The 5,097-nt window shown below is 46.4% G+C and overlaps 1 non-coding gene across 1 annotated transcript; it reads right to left on the bottom strand.

The window, feature by feature from the left end:
* Positions 1-4,669: 4,669 nt before the first annotated feature.
* Positions 4,670-4,744, bottom strand: Trnat-ugu (transfer RNA threonine (anticodon UGU)). Its single transcript has one exon. It is a non-coding gene; the product is annotated as a tRNA-Thr (tRNA).
* Positions 4,745-5,097: the final 353 nt, after the last annotated feature.

Below are 5,097 nucleotides of genomic sequence, written 5' to 3'. Positions count from 1 at the left end.
CAATCATATACAACTGTTCGCTCGACGAAAGATCAATACCCAAAAACTGGAAAGTTGCACAGGTCACACCAATATTCAAGAAAGGTAGTACGAGTAATCCGCTAAATTACAGGCACATATCGTTAACGTCGATATGCAGCAGGATTATAGAACATATATTGCGTTCGGACATTGTGAATTACCCCGAAGGAAACGGTCTATTGACACACAGTCAACATGGGTTTAGAAAACATCGTTTCTGTGAAACACAACTACCTCTTTATTCACATAAAGTGCTGAGTGCTGTTGACAAAGGATCTCAGATCGATTCCATATCCCTGGATTTCCGGAAGGCTTTTGACACTGTACCACACAAGCGGGTCGTAGTGAAATTGCGTGTTTATGGAATATCGTCTCAGTTATGTGACTCGATTTTCGACTTCCTGTCAGAGAGGTCACAGTTCGTAGTAATTGACGGAAAGTCATCGAGTAAAACAGAAGTGATTTCAGGCGTTCCCCAAGGTAGTGTTACAGGCCCTTTAGTGTTCCTTATCTGTATAAACTATTTGGCAGACAATCTGAGCAGCCGTCTTCGGTTTGTTTGCAGATGACGCTATCGTTTATCGACTAATAAAGGCATCAGAAGATAAAAAAAAACTGCAAAACGATTTAGAAAAAGTATCTGAATGGTGCGAAAAGTGGCAGTTGACCCTAAATAACGAAAAGTGTGAGGTCATCCACATGAGTGCTAAAAGGAACTCCTTAAACTTCGGTTGCTCGATAAATCAGTCTAACCTAAAAGCCGTAGTCCGCAGCTCGTTGTCGTGCGGTAGGGTTATCGCTTCCCGCGCTCGGGCTCCCGGGTTCGATTCCCGGCGGGTTCAGGGATTTTCTCTGCCTCGTGATGACTGGGTGTTGTGTGATGTCCTTAGGTTAGTTGGGTTTAAGTAGTTCTAAGTTCTAGAGGACTGATGACCATAGATGTTAAGTCCCATAGTGCTCAGAGCCATTTCAACCATTTTGAACTAAAAGCCGTAAATTCAACTAAATATCTAGGTATTACAATAACGAACAACTTAAATTGGAAGGAACACACAGAAAATGTTGTGGGGAAGGCGATTCATTGGCAGGACACTTAGAAAATGTAACTACTAAGGAGACTGCCTACACTACGCTTGTCCGTCCTCTTTTAGAATACTGCTGCGAGGAGTGGGATCCTTACCAGATAGGACTGACGGAGTACATCGAAAAAGTTCAAAGAAAGGCAGCACGTTTTGTATTATCGCGAAATATCGGAGAGAGTGTCACAGAAATGATGCAGGATTTTGTCGTTTTTCATTGCGACGGAATCTTCTCACGAAATTCCAATCACCAGCTTTCTCCTTTTAATGAGAAAATATTTTGTTGACACCGACCTACATAGGGAGAAACGACCACCACGATAAAATAAGGGAAATAAGAGTTCGTACCGAAAGATATAGGTGTTCATTCTTTCCGCACGCTATACGAGATTGGAATAATAGAAAATTGTGAAGGTGGTTTGATGAACCCTCTGCCAGGCACTTAAATGTGATTTGCAGAGTATCCATGTAGATGTAGATGTAGATGCAGGTGCTTTGCACCAATATAGAGCGAGGTTTTAGGCACCCCTCAGGCAAATTTCAAACTTCAGTGATGAAATGGGACACAATTACGAGGACTCGAAACAGCGATCCCGTAATTGTGTTGTGCAGTGTATTTTCTGGGCCAGTTTTGCTTTGTCCGCCATGTATAACCTTTACGGCAACTGTCACGGAAAGCCAATCAGTCAGTGTGACTGATTATTACACTTAGGCTATGTTATCATTTGATGTTGACGTTACCACTCTGCCTGTCTAGCGCCTCAACCTGTTTGCTGTAGCTCCAGCGTCACAGAGGTGTAGCTCGGACGTGTGTGGACTTTTATCAGCACACGCACACGGCAGGCGGCGCCGTGCATTGTCTTTCTCTGTGGTCGCGGCCTGCCGGCAACTGGCGATGGGGCACGCACGGTAATTCCGCGGAACCAGCCAGGTAGCCGCGATAACACGCTCTTCTGAGCTCCGTTAATCTGCTCGTTAGCCGTCCTGTCACGCCACGGCAAGGTGTCGCCTATGAAGCGACAGGCTCTGCCTGTATAAATTCAGTTTAGGAAAGGCTTACCGTGCAGCAATTAAACTGGACCAGCATGGGCACAGAATTTAAACTGCCTACAACTTTATAGAGAGCTCTACCTTGGTCGTTGGAGGGGGAGGGGGAACAAAAACAGGGACACTTATCTCTGTACCACCCGAAGTAATTTCTACAAAATTTTGTACTTGCACCACTTGCTATTTGAAAAACATACACTATGTGATCGAAAGTCTCCGGACACCCACAAAAACTTACGTTCTTCATATTAGGTGCAATGTGCTGCCAGGTACTACATAACAGGGACCTCAGTAGTTATTAGACAACGTAATAGAGGAGAATGGGGCGCTCCGCGGAACTGACGGACTTCGAACGTGTCAGGTGACTGGGTGTCATTTGTGTCATATGTCTGTACGCAAGATTTCTACACCCTAAACATTCCTCGGCCCCTGCTTCCGATGTGATAGTGAAGTGGAAACATGAAGGGAAACGTGCAGCACAAAATCGTACAGGCCGACCTCGTCTGTTGACTGACAGAGACCGCCGACAGTTGAAGAGGTTCGTAATGTGCAATAGGCAGACATCTATCAAGGCCATCACACAGGAATTCCAAACTGCAAGAATATCCACTGCAAGTACTATGACAGATAGGCGGGGGGTTAGAAAACTTGGAATTCATGGTCGAGCGGCTGCTCTTCAGCCACACATCACGCCGGTAAATGTCAAACGACGCCTCGCTTGGTGTGAGGAGCGTAAACATTGGACGATTGAACAGTGGAAAAACTTTATGTGGAGTAACTAATCACGGTACATAGAGTGACGATCGCGTGGCACTGTGTGGGTATGGCGAATGACCGTTGAACGTCATCTGCCAGTATGTGTAGTGGTGTTATGGTGTGGTCGTGTTTTTCATGGAGGGGGCTTGCACCCCTTGTTGTTTTGCGTGGCACTATCACAGCACAGGCCTACACTGATGTTGTAAGCACCTTCTTGCTTCCCACTCTTGAAGAGCAATTCGGGGATGACGATTGCATCTTTCTACACGACCGAGCACCTGTTCATGCTGCACGGCCTGTAGCAGAGTAGTTACACGACAGTAACATCACTGTAATGGAGTCGCCTGTGCAGAGTCCTGACCTGAATCCTATAGAACACCTTTCGGATGTTTTGGAACGTGGACTTCGTGCAAGACCTCACCTACCAACATCGATACCTCTCCTCAGTGCAACACGCCGTGAAGAATGGGCTGCCATTCTCCAGGGAACCTTCTATCATCTGATTGAAAGTATGCATGCGAGAATGGAAGCTGTCATCAAGGCTAAGGGTAGGCCAACACCGTAGTGAATTCCAGCATTACCGATGGAGGGTGCCACGAACTTGCAAGTCATTTTCAGCTGTGTGTCCGGATACTTTTGATCACATAATGTACGTGCCGCTGAAACTGCGGCTGAAAAGTGGTTTTATATATATGGTGCTCGTTTTAACTGTAGACATTGAAATATCTCGGGAACTACACATCTGATCAAAAAACGTTATAATTTCAATTTGTTTGTCTCGGAGAGGGAGTGCCAAGGATACCACACTCGACCCGTCGCTCCACCCCATGCGTGGATGGCGGGTGGTAAATGGTTCAAATGGCTCGGAGCACTATGCGACTTAACTTCTGAGGTCATCAGTAGCCTAGAACTTAGAACTAATTAAACCTAACTAACCTAAGGACACCACACATATCCATGCCCGAGGCAGGATTCGAACCTGCGACCTTAGTGGTCGCTCGGTTCCAGACTGTAGCGCCTAGAACCGCACGGTCACTCCGGCCAGCGCGGGTGGTAACTCAGAAATTTTCAGTGGGAACCCCCGTTACTTATTTGCAGACTCTACGGAAAAATCTACAAACACTTTGTCTGAAGCATTTTCTTCGTATCGCCACAGATGGCGCTGCCGTCAGAGACATAGAAATGGTTACACAACTATGAATGAAGGGCAACAGTCAGATGGCACGTTTTTAGATCTCCGGAAATCATTTGATACCGTGCCCCATTGCAGGCTGTTAACGATGGTACGAGCATGAATAAATTCACATACGTATATGTGTGGCTGAAAAACTTCTTAATTGATAGGTCCCGGCATTTTGTTCACGACGGCGAGTGTTCATGAGAGAGAAGGGTAACGTCACGAGTGCCTCAGGGAACTGTTGTTTTTCTCTATGTACGTAAATAACTTGGCGGACAGGGTGGACAGCAATTTACGGTTGTTTGCTGATAATGCTGTGGTGCACGATAAGGTGTCGAACCTGAATTGCTGTGGGAAGATACAAGGTGACTTAGACTAATTTTCTAGTTGGTGTGATGGATGGCAGCTAGCTCTGAATGTGGAAAAATGTAAGTTAATGCGTGTAAGTGGGAAGAACAAACCTCTAATGTTCATATACAGCTTTATTAGTGTCTTGCTTACACAGTAAAGTCGTGAAATGATAATTGAATAGACACCCTAGCTGCAAGCAGGCGTTGATACACTTCATTGGGGACATGTTGAAAATGTGTGCCCCGACCGGGACTCGAACCCGGGATCTCCTGCTTACATGGCAGACGCTCTATCCATCTGAGCCACCGCGGGCACAGAGGATAGTGCGTCTGCAGGGAGTTATCCCTTGCACGCTCCCCGTGAGATCCACATTCCCAACATGTCCACAACACTACATTCGTATTGCGCCTAATAGTTAAAAATATGGGTTTCCGGCCTTTGACCTTGTTGTGCGAACGCACACGCTATGCCCGAACTCGTACGGGACTTGGTAGATTTATCTGCCACGAGTACTGAGTATGATGGGCAAACATCTATTAGGCGCACTACGAATGCAGTGTTGTGGACACGTTGGGAATGTGGATCTCACGGGGAGCGTGCAAGGGATAACTCCCTGCAGATGCACTATCCTCTGTGCCCGCGGTGGCTCAGATGGATAGAGCGTCT

The sequence above is a fragment of the Schistocerca nitens genome, chromosome 7, assembly GCF_023898315.1.
Source record: "Schistocerca nitens isolate TAMUIC-IGC-003100 chromosome 7, iqSchNite1.1, whole genome shotgun sequence".
In the NCBI taxonomy this organism is placed as follows: Eukaryota; Metazoa; Arthropoda; class Insecta; order Orthoptera; family Acrididae; genus Schistocerca; species Schistocerca nitens.
The sequence above is the reverse complement of the archived record's forward strand: the minus strand, read 5'-3'. Positions and strand labels throughout refer to the sequence as shown.